Here is a 12,718-nt window from a genome sequence, read left to right as displayed (position 1 = left end):
TTCATTCTCCGAACCAAAACTAGTGCCATAAAAGTTCAAAAAATTTTGTATCATCCTGTATTTTCTTTCTTTCTTTCATAATAAAAAATAAAAATTAAAAATAGATGAGAGACAGTAAAAGAATCAAAGGATTCACAATACTGCTCCATCTTCGTAAGCATAATAAGCATGCATGACACTTATAGCCACCTCGAATTTCTGCTAACTGCACAGAAACATTATAGTACTAATAATCATAATAAAATCATACAATCATGAGACTGGAATAATAAATATATTCATTGTTTAAGAGATAAACAGATGGAAAGGGAAAAAGAACCATGAAGCTCAAAAGAAATCTATAATAAGACATTCAACAAACAAATCAAAAATATATTTACATCTTAGTGTTGAGCTTCACTGAAAACATATGCTAATAACTTGACTTTAGTCCAAGAATTTATTGGACTTGCAAGGTCAAGAAAACTCCAACATTTTGTATGAAGTTTAACAAAATAAAAGAAAGAAAGAAGAAGAGTAAGCTCAGGAGAGATATCGCCAAAGGCTTCACCACAAGATTCCCATTGGGTTTGGAATGGCATTTTTGCGACGTTGAGGAGCCATGAAGAAGAAGAAGAAGAAGAGCATGACTTGCAGTTGCAGAGAATAAGAGGCGGAGAGAATAGAAGAAGCGATGAGGGTGACCTGTGAAGAAGGAAGCCGGGGGTTTTACATATTCAATACACGTTGATTTATGAACAGTTCCACGGCTATATATATAAATAAGAATTGGGTATTAATTCCCCCATGAAATTAATTTAGTAAATACATCTTTTAATTTACACACACCCAGTGACGAATCCAGACTTGCCAACATGGGAGGCAAAATCTAAAACCATAAAAAATATTTGGGGTGAAAAAACAATTGTCACATTTTTTACAAAGAAAATTTTTAAAATAAAAAAAAAATTGGAGGAGCATTGGAATTGTGGGGCGCAAGCGCCCCCTTCCTCACTGTACACATCCTCTCTATTAAAAAAATATTTAATATTTTTTAAAAATTAAATATTAAAAAATATAAAATATTCTCTCTATTTGAAAATGTAATAAATAAAAGGTTAATATTAAAATATGCAACTATATTTAGTGTTTGAGGTATAATTAATGTGTTTATTCCAAAAAATGTTATTAATAAATGAATTATTTTATATTTATTTTTAAATAAAATATTCTATTAAATAAAAGTAAATATAAAAAGATAATGTTAGTTTAATTAAATAGTTAACAAATAGTAAATTTATTGAAGATTAAGATTCGGTTAAAAATGTTTTAAATTTTTTAACAAAGAGTATATGTATTATATGATATTTGAGTATGAGGAGACTTAAGTTGACATGAGAAGTTATTAAATAAAATTGAGTATAATAACTTACATATAATAAGATATAGAAATTTATAAATAGGGAGAATTTTAATTAAGGACCATGGTAGAAATTAATTTCAAGTGAATAAAAAAATTTTAAAATTTTAATTCAGTTCAAGAAAAAAAAGTTAAAAGAATTTCAACACTGAAAAAATTAAAATATCATTTACTTGTTATGCAATATCATTAATTGTTAATTTTTTATTACACGTATTAATTTACTAATATCACTTGTAAATCATATCCGTTTGACAGATAATCAGTAACATTAATTATTAATTTATTAATTTTACTTATTAATTTACTAACATCAGTTGTAAATTAAAAGATCTGTCAGTAATTTATAATTAATGTTATAAATTATAAGACCTATTAGTAATTTATAACTAATATTAATAAATCAACAAGTAAAGTTAGTAATTTTACAACCGATGCTGTTGCTTATAATTAAAAAATTAATGTCAAATCTTATATAATTATTGACATATTAATTTATGTAATTTGTTAATAATTGGCGATTTTATATAACAAGTGAAGAGTATTTTAACTTTTTCACAATCAAAATTTTTTTGACTTTTCTTTTTTGAATTGAACTAAAATTTTAAAAAAAAATTTGGACTTATCTGAGGATAATGGTTTTAACTAAAATTCTCTCTTATAAATTTAATTTTTGATATTTTAAGTTAAAATATAACACATATTATATTTCTATAAATAATATATAAAATATATTGTGTGCTTGGATGGTTAAATTTTTTTCCCCAACAAACCAGTTCGCAAACTTTAAGATATGTTTTGTTAGGTAACTTTCAGAAGCGAAAAGCTGTACGGGTAATTTTTCCAATTTTTACTTCTCCGGATGCAACTTTTCTGTTCATTTGTCAAAAACTGAGTTACTTTCTAAACAGTTTTTGAACAACGTTTAATTAATTTTTAATAATAAAAGTTGATATGGGTTACTTTCCAAACATTTTTTTTTACCAAACTGATTTTTGATTTAGTTTTGGTAAAAGTAATTAAGTGACTATAACATGATTTAATACATTTTAAAAAAACACAAACGTAAAGTTTGTGAATCGAGACTTAGCCCCAAAAATAAAAAAAAGTAAAAATAGCTTAATGATACAAAATCCAACCATCATTTGAGTTTACTAGCTAAATTAAGTTTTGATCTTCCTCAAGACCAAGCCAAAGCATCTAGTTATCTTGTATAATGACTTGTTTGAAACCAGGCTTTTCACTTTGATGAGAGAGAAGCGTTGATCGCAAATGAGAAATAACTGCCTGTAAAAAGGACCTAGAGGTCAAATTATTTGGGACAAGGGACCAAGGTTCTTCAAGCGAGTTATTCATTGGAAGACTTTTGTGCTTTTTGTGACATAATTAGACCTGATGTGGCTTCTTCTGAATTTGGCGAAATGTGAATAATGTTAAGTCTGTGGGACAAGACAGAAGATGATGATGAGCTGAGGGCATACCTGCGTGACGTAGAAAATGGCGCTGAACCGTCACTTTCTCTCAACCATTCATTAATGCTTTTCAGCGTTGCAGAAACCCATATCCTTCTTCATTCTCCTACTTGCCCTTTTTGTCTCGCCCTTTTACCCATTTTCATCATTGCTTCTTTCAAAAGCCCAGAGAGAAAAGGACCACCATTGATACAGAACCTAATGAGATGATCAATGCACCCAAGCTTTGACCATTCCAATATATGGGTTTTGCTTGCGCCCTTCTAGACTACAGTACTTCATAATTATTCCAGGTTGTGAATCGAGAGACCCTTTCAGGCGATGATCAGTTCCCTGTATCATTAAGTTAGAAGAACAACCATTAATTGTCATCAGATGATACGTACCATGCGTGGTTTGGGTTTGGTTGTTGTGTGTGGCAAGTTGGAGCATCAAGTCCTTGCAAGGAGAAATCGGAGAGAGATAAGAAATATGTGTTGTGTTTGTGTAAGGCAAGTAACAGCGTGTTTGGTGGTCGGCCAGCCTTACTCTGAAGTCTGAAAGTGTGAAAGGGAAATAACGTAGAAGAAAGACACATGCATGTGACCTTGACAACAGCATATTGTTGCCTGCACTGTGCCTCTCTGCAACAAGTAATAATGCCCCTTTTTCTTCTTCTTCAGCATCGTTAGGTCAACCTCACCTGCATGCATGGTGTTCTCACTTAGATTTATTCATATTGCTTCATTGGCACATGTTAATCCAACATGTTTGAACAGTAGGCCAGTAGATTATACATTAGAAGTCATGAGTCAGATTGTGATTATAAGATGCATGAAGCTAATGTTTGAAGAAGGGTATTAATGGCATGGCTGGCCTGACACGGTGAGCATTTATGGGAATGTACAGTAATGATGAAAATGTCTGAGACGCTGAAACCTGCAGCTCTGTTGTGTTATGATGTTACTGTTTGTAATTTGTAATTATTCCTTTCACTTTCATATTTTTTACTCCACAACCACCTAACATGAAATTTCTCATCTTCTCCCTTTACCTTCGTCAAACCCCAAATCTTGGTGGGTCCTATATTTTCATTTTCTTCCCAATCCTATTACTATTCTGTTCTAATGGTTTTGCTGTTATTCAATGGTTTTGTATTACCACTATTCTATTCTGCTTGTTCATTGTAAATAGTATCCCTGTCAAAATAAAATATAAATGTAATATAACTTTTAAGTTTTAATCTTTGAACTTAATTTTTCTGAGTTCTTCAACTTTAAACAACTACAAAGGTACCATAGTTCAATATTCATATGAACTAAATTGGATCGAGTCATGCAATCGTAAAATTGAGTTGTTTTAAGTTAAAAAGGGATTAAATAAACAATTGAAACAAATTTAGGGAAAAAAATTATAAGGCTTGTCTGATTTTGTTCTTCAAATCTATTTTGTAAATTAATTTTTTTAAACTTTTTTAAAACAAAATAAAATGAAAATATGTTTAATTATATTAATTCAAAAATAATTTGAGTTAAAAAAAATGGTTGATAATAGTGGTTGTCCATGGTTAACAGTAATAGCCTACAATAGTGGTTAGTCATAATTAAAGATTTTTTTTAATTTGAAAAATTTTACCCTAACCTAGTCCTTCCTAATAGAAAAGGAAGATATGCACACACGTGCGTGCAATTATGTTAACATTGAAATTGAACTTAAGACCTCTTTCAATTTCAAATAAGGGAGGTAATGTTGCTATTAAAAAAACTAACTGTTGACATAGCTAAAAATAGTTTATAATAGTTAAATGTATTATGCTTTTTAAAAAAAGCGGAGACAACATGTGGGAAAATTACTCAAAAAGACTCCACCACAAATTGATTTGCTTACAATGACTTAAGAGATATTCTAGTTTAAGGTTCTTCGTTGGCATTAATTCGAAGCTTCAAATGACCATATTGCTCTTGATTAAAATGTTTGAAGAGGTAAATGACTAAAGCACCCTCACAGAATTCTCTCTCTCGCTCTCCTCTCTAGCTCCCGTCCGGTGAGATTTCTTATAGCATATCGTTCCACCCATTGTGATTTTGCCGATGATGGAGACAATCGAGAGTATAGTAAGGTTGGTGATGATTGGCGGCTCTCACCCACCCTTCCTCTTCAACTCTTATCTCAATCGTACACCATCAACTTCGAATTCCAAACCCTAAAATTTGTGTATCATATTGTCACTTCCCACTATATTCACCATGGTCGGTCTTTCCTCTCCAAGCATCATCCTTTATCTTGTAGGGGTCTATTAATAGTTTTTCTATTGCTATTGAATGAATGATTTAGCATTTTTTTCTCAAAAATGTGATGAAACTTGATTTTTCATGAAATTTCTTCATCTTGATCTTGGTGTTGGTACTAAATTAATCTAGTTCTTTTCTTTTTTAAGTTTTGAATTGGATAGGTTGTAGCTAGTTAAGTGTTGAATTTTGTTTCATTTTATCTTTGAAAGGATTGGATCATTTTAGAATATGCTTATGTTAGCCTTATCTTTGGCTGTTATCAATTGGCTTTGAGTTGATGGAGATTAGCCCTTGGATTTTGATATAGCTATGCAATTTGTTGATTGATCGCACCTAGTCTCTGCATTTTTAGATTTTGATTTTGAGCAAACCCATATCTCATTAATTATCCATCTTCAGAGTCCAAGTTGATGACGATGAGTAAGAGCACTACGAAATTGAGATGAATTGAAAACAAAGGACAATTTGGGAAAGTTGACATCTCCAACATTTTTTTGTGTCATTTAACTGACACGAGATTGCTGGTTTAGAGTTTTTATTTTTGACACCCATTTCTCATTAAATATCCATATCCTTGGTTTGTGCTCTGTCCATTGTGTTTGCAGGTTATTGAGATTCTGGAACTTGTGAGAAGAAAACGGAGTGGAGACTCTAAAAACCCCGTTCGATCGTATGGTTAATTAAGCCAGGTAAATAGATTATCATTCTATTGAAACTTTTGTTCTGAAGCACCACCATGTTGTTGATTGATTTGACTTGACTCTATCTAATGATTTCATGGATCAATTTTTTCGAGCTGTGACAATGATATAGCATAATTTAGCCAAGGCATTGCATTTTCAGAATATTTTTTATTATTTTCATAAAAAATAAAAAAAAAATCAGAATATCAATTGTGTTTTCTGAATAACTAGAGGTATTTTTATGAAAAAATAAGTAAATATTCAAAATAATCATTTGTGTTTTCAAAATATCCTTTAATGTTTTCATAAAAAAAAATAGAATATGCATTTGTGATATTATAATCACAACAAGTGGTATCCATCTAAGCTAAAAATTTTCAAAATATCAAAAAATATTATTCCAATAAATAAAAATTTTATTACATATAATTGAAATTTAAATAAATATAATGAAAGAATTACTACATATAATTGAAGACTGTAGTCTATACCCCTACTTTTAATATTCCAGGATGCTTCTAAATAAAGAATTTTCACAATATCAAAAGTTGTTATTTGAATAAATAAAAATTTTCTTACATATAATTAAAATTTAAATGCATATAAGGGAAGAATCGCTACATATGACTGAAGACCCCTCCTTCTAATATTCTAAAATGCCTTTAAGTTAAAAAATTTTAAAATATCAAAATTGCTATTCAAATGAATAGAAATTTTCTTATATATAATTGAAGTTCAAATGCTTATAAGGAAATAATCGCTTCATACAACTAAAACTCCTACTTCTGGCACTTCAAAATGTTTTTAAGTTAATAATTTTCAATAATATTAAAAGTTGTTATTCAAATGAATGAAAATTATCTGGAATATAATTGAAGTTTAAATGCATATAGGGAAGAATCGTTGTATATGACTGAAAATTCTTGCTTCAAGTATTTCAAAATGCTTCTACGTTAAAAATTTTTAAAATATTCAAAATTGTTATTTGAATAAATAAAAGTTTTCTTGCATATAATTCAAGTTCAAATGCATATATAAGGAAAGAATCGTTGCATATGACTAAAAACTCTTGCTTTTAGTATTCCAAAATGCTTTTACATTACTCTCTCTAATCCTATTTATAAGTCATTTCTAATATTTTTACTAGAACTGAAGAAAACATTAAACCTCATTAGTTTTGTCATAAAATTTAACAAATTTTTAATTTTACTCCTATTAAATACACCTACTCTTAAAATAAAATACTCTAACGTTTAATAATCTTTCTACCATTGAATAGGGGCAAAAAATTAAAAGTAGATATAATAATTATTGAGGTGCCCTATAAATAGGACCAAATATATTTTCTCTCTCTACCTTATAAATAGGACTAGAGAAGTAAGAATTTTTAAAATATTAAATGCTGTTATTCAAATAAATGGAAGTTTTCTTACCCATAATTCAAGTTCAAATGCATATAGGGAAAGAATCACTGCATATGATTTAAGACTCCTACTTCTAGTATTCCAAAAGGCTTCTAAGTTAAAATTTTTTAAAATATCAAAAATTGTTATTCAAATAAATTGAAGTTTTCTTACATATAATTAAAATTCAAATATATATAAAGGAAGAATCATTGCATATGATTGAAGATCCCTATTTCTAGTATTTTAAAATGCTTTTAAGTTTATAATTTTTAAAATATCAAAAGTTGTCATTTGAATAAATGAAATTTTTTTGCATATAATTAAAATTTAAATGCACATAATGGAAGAATTTATACATATGACTAAAGACTCATATTTCTAGTATTCCAAATTGACATATTAACACTAAAACATCTTGTATTAAGTGATAACAAGAAATTAATGACTGCAAAGCACCTTATAATATATTGACAGCAAAGGACTTTGTGTGAAATATTGACAGTGAAGAATCTTACTCAATTTTGTTTTTTGTTTAATCAATAATGCATTTTTGTCATTTAGCCCTTAGCAATTATTGCCAGCAAAAAAACCTCAATACTAAATCTCTTCCAACTCTTTTTACCAATTAATTTGATGGGGAAGACTTTTGTGACAATTTTTTCCCAACATGTTTTCATTTTTGTTTTTTGAAAAAAGGAACAGTTGTGGAAACATTCACCTAGACAAAGTTTTTTTTATTTTTTTGTTTTTAAACTTAAAATCAAACATGACCTATTTTCCCAAAATGTGACTTTATGCAAATGATACCATGTTCGGGATCACGTTGGGCTTGCCAAAACGACATTTTGAGAAGCCATCCTTTTGTTTTGAAAATTTGACACCGTAGAACCTAATTCCAAACACACTAACTCTATTTATAATTCATGAATAACACTCATACACTTCATGCAAATCTTTTGTTCTTTCATTCTTTTCCCTATATTTTGTCAAGCTTGTATTTCTTCAAACTTTTGTACATATGTTTCATAGAGTTCAATATTCAAAAATATAAAATACTCTCAAAAATTTTAATTTATTATTTATTCCACACAGATATCTAGTTCTCCTGTGAGGGCCCAAAAATTTAGTTAGCCCAAAATAAAGCCCAAGAATTTCAAATCATGTGCTGGACTGAAATTAATGGGCTTGAGTCGACATTATTTGGGCCTTAGGCTATTTGTCATTTTCGATTTTTGGTTTTAGAAACGTGGAACCAAGCTTAAACTAAACAAACAAGAAGGTCCATTAAAGAGGGCTTAATGCTTAATTGGGAAATGGGGATGGATCTAATTTATAAATTACAATATATCATATATCAAACTAAACCAAAATGTCATCGCCATTATTGACATTTTTATGAATTCCTAGACGACACACAAATGAAAGGATCGGCATTTCCTATTTTTATTACTAACTGATCTTTATTTTGGTGTTTTTTTCCCCTAATATTGGCATGTAGAAATGTATTTATATTTGTTTGTGATGAGATTAACATTTTGGATGTTCACGAACATTTTGAACCAAAAATTTTCATGAAAGATGACTCTATCCGAGACTTCAAGTATGTATTCATATGTAACCTTCGAGGGTTGGGTTCATTTTGAAAAATGGCGGTGGAGGTGGTCTCCTGCTGCTCCACGTGGCTTCATCGATAAAATGGGCCTCATCGGACCCAAATTTGAGTTGGCCCACTTAAGTGGCAAATTATTGTCCAATCCACTTCGCTTTGGTGTCATTAATCAAAGGCGAAAGTGTACTTTTAGAATTTAACTTTATACAAAATTTTAATTGAATTTATATCCAAAAAAAAGAATTTAATCTAGTATTTTAATTTTATGAAATGTCTTTTGAGTTTTTTAATCCCAATACCGATAGTTTCTTTAATAAAATATGTTGAAACTGCAATTTTAAATACTGACAGAGAATTTTTAAATGATGATCGTTTAATCTAATTATTTTTATATTTAAAAATTGATTAACTTAACATGTTAATATTTGGAATTACAATATCATTTTCTATTAATAAAACTAATAAAAGTATTATATGATTGAAAAGATATTTTATAAAATTAAATAATAAAACTAAAAATTTATATAAAGTCAGAGAAGGGAAAATAGAATGAAGTAGTGAAAGAAGGAAAAGATACGGGTAGGGGATGTTTGGTGAGAGGGGACCAAATAAACCAATAAGAAAGGCATGCATGCGATTTGCAATGGCGTGCCTTCCGTTCTCTTCGTTTTGGGTCAAACTAAGCGGCGTTTCCATACACACCCTGACACGCTCAATAATTCAGACACTGCCTTTCTCTCTATTATTGAATAACGCCTCCTTTTTATTTTATTCACTTTTAGTCTTCATTGAAACAATATCTTCTCCACAAGCAAAAATTGTAATCAATTAAAAAGCTTGCTTTTTTCAATTTGGACTTTTCGTGGTCAAATGCTCTTGTTTTAGCAAGTACCCAAGCAACTTCACCTATTGGTTTCCGTACACCATCCAACTCACTCTTTACGTATAGCCCAAGACTTTTTTATTATTATTATTATTATAACGGAAACATGTATATTTGTGGGATATATCCATATCCCATCTTAACTAAAAATATCAATATTTAAGTTTACAAGTTATTATTCGATTTTCATATATATATATATATATATACATCTCTTTTATAAGGTTTAATTCTGTTCTATGTGAAATTTCTCACCTCAAATCAAGTTCATTCTGATTTAACATATCCTGACAATATTAATCTTGATTAGACAAACTATAATATTCATCACAATAGCTCCTGAACAATGGTACTTATTTCCTGTATTTTTTTATATTGATATTGATGATTGATTATTTTTCAAAATGTGACATATATTGGATGCCTTGCATTAAACTCTGAAGCCCAGCTAAATGCACTGTATTTATGACTCTTTATAATTTATCAACACTTGAATTTTCACTAGCTTATACATGTTGTTATTAATTATTTGAGGTCCACTAGAAAATTTCTAGCAACTATACAGGACCAGATAATGTGATACTTGCGCTGTTATAAACAGCAGGTGATTAAAATATTTGTCTTTTAAATGATTAAGTATATTCTTGCATGTAATTATGTTGTGGTTTAGTTATTTCTGAAGTATACTCCCTCCGCAAAAAATGTCAGGTATTTTTTGAGGAGTTTGATATTAAAAAATGTAAGGCATTTTTAGTTTTTCGATTGAGGTGTAATCATTGTCTTTTTTTTTTTCAAAATATCCCTATTAATAGTGACTTCATATTCATTATAAGGTATTTAATAAGGGTAAATATAAAAAGATAGAGTTATTTTAAAAGTAGATAACTATTTTATTGGGGGATAAGATTTGATTAAAAATGCTTTACATTTTTTAACAGAAGGAGTAACAAGTTGGCACGCATTCTTGAGATTATGATGATTAAGAATCTAATAAACAAGAATAATATGAGGAATTTTCTAATTCGTATTCTTTCGTATTAGAACTAATATATTGTACATGTTAATTAATTCAGAGACAGAAAATAAATAAATTGGAAGTCATTTGGAAGAGGTCAAGCTCTAATGGTGGAGATAGTGACTCGACCCCAAAGGTGCGTGCTTAGAGATGTCATCATGCTTTGAAATAACATATGATCCAAACATCAAAGTCAGTAATCCACTTTTTGTTTCGTCACATACGTATAATAATTAACATGTCAGTTTGATCAAATCAGCATTATTGTGTTTTGATGTTCTATGATTTTTTATTTGTAGATTTAAAAATTCAATCAACTTGAGTTTTCGAGACACATGAATTGAACATTTATATTACTGCTTTTGCCAGGTACTACGTGGCCTCGTGAATCTGATGATCATCACGAAGCTTTTAAAAGCTACTGGTACTAATTTTGGGATTCATCATATCATCAAATATTCACACATGGACGCAATTAAATTATAATCCTTCAAGTCCTCTTCACTTCATATAACAAAACAAACATTGGATCTATCAAACTGATCGTGATCAATCAGAATGTCAACAAGTGATTTCAATAATTGTTCAAAGTTATATTAATTTAACCTCGTTTTTAGTATACAACAATGATTGTTCCTTTATTTGTAAATATATGGGAGTTACATTAAACTTTTACACAAAAAAATTAATTACTATAAGATTTATTAATAATTAAACTTGACAATGGCATTAGTTCAATTGTTAATAAATTTTGTAGTCATTAATTTTTTTTGTATGAGATTTATATGTAATTCTCCCCAAATATATTATGAGATGCTCCCCTGTTTCTATTTATACGGTAGAAAGAAGGTAAATTTTAATTTTATTTATAAGACCCTTCACTATTTCTTGTAATATGCTTATCTTTACTTTTATGCTCTTATTAAATGCTAGCAAAAATTACTAAAATAGTTTTTTCATCTTTATTGAGGGATATAGATGGGAATTTATTAAATTTTGAAGATAAAATTAATAAGGTTTAAAATTTTTCTGAATTCTAGTGAAATATGTTGAGAGTGATTTGTAAATAAACTCAGAGGAAGTATATATAGTATGTTTTGAAAAAAGATAAAATATCAATGGAAAAATCACTGACATATACACACACATATGAAAAGTAGTATAAAAATTAATTTTGAAACATAAAATGCCATATATGTGTGTGTGTTTTTAGATAAAAATTAATAATAATATATAGCTATTATTAACTAACAATTATATGGTTTTAAATAGTGAAAGAAATTAAAATTAACTAATTTCATGATTCTTAAGGTTGCAATAATTAATATTTGTAAACTTGCCGAAAAGTATATGATTTTTTTAATTTCACCCTTTATAAAAATAAATCATCGCAATAAAGTATTGTCTAGAAATTACAGACATGCCAAAAGCTTGTTGCAATGAAGAAAGTACAAGATTGGAGGGAAATGCAATTTCCACGTCTCTACCATTTAGGATCAAACAATAAAGTTTTAAAATTTTTTTTTATTTATAAAGTTTTAATTTTTTTCTATAATTAGAATTAGAATTTAAGGGGGGTAAACCATATATATATATATATATATAAACTCCTTCCTATCCAAAATATAATCAGCATTTTTGCATATAAATAAAATTTTATTATCATAAAAAATATACTCCCTCTTTTAAAAAATGTAAAGTATTTTTATTGTTTCAAATTGTTCATAATAGATAAATTATTAATTTTATATTTACTTTAAAGTGAAATACTTTATTAAATAAGAGTAAAATATGAAAAGATGTTATTAATTTAAAAATAATTAATTATTTTATTAGAGTGAGATCTGGTTAAAAATGACTTATATTTTTAATAGAAAAAGTATATATTTTTTTTTCTTTTCACTCTTACTCCCAATTACCAATAATGAGTGAAAAAAATGTCATAAATTCACGCAAGAATACATGTTAATAAATAGGAAAA

At 28.4% G+C, this 12,718-nt stretch overlaps 1 long non-coding RNA gene across 1 annotated transcript; it reads left to right on the top strand.

The window, feature by feature from the left end:
* Positions 1 to 4,850: 4,850 nt before the first annotated feature.
* Positions 4,851 to 11,346, top strand: LOC129300958 (uncharacterized). The gene is made up of 3 exons (XR_008590878.1): positions 4,851 to 5,830; positions 10,796 to 10,873; positions 11,107 to 11,346. It is a non-coding gene; the product is annotated as an uncharacterized LOC129300958 (long non-coding RNA).
* Positions 11,347 to 12,718: the final 1,372 nt, after the last annotated feature.

This window comes from Prosopis cineraria, unplaced genomic scaffold, assembly GCF_029017545.1.
Source record: "Prosopis cineraria cultivar Desert tree isolate PC_DT_omini unplaced genomic scaffold, ASM2901754v1 PC2, whole genome shotgun sequence".
In the NCBI taxonomy this organism is placed as follows: domain Eukaryota; kingdom Viridiplantae; phylum Streptophyta; class Magnoliopsida; order Fabales; family Fabaceae; genus Prosopis; species Prosopis cineraria.
Note: the sequence above shows the minus strand (reverse complement) of the source record. Positions and strands in the feature narration are given on the sequence as shown.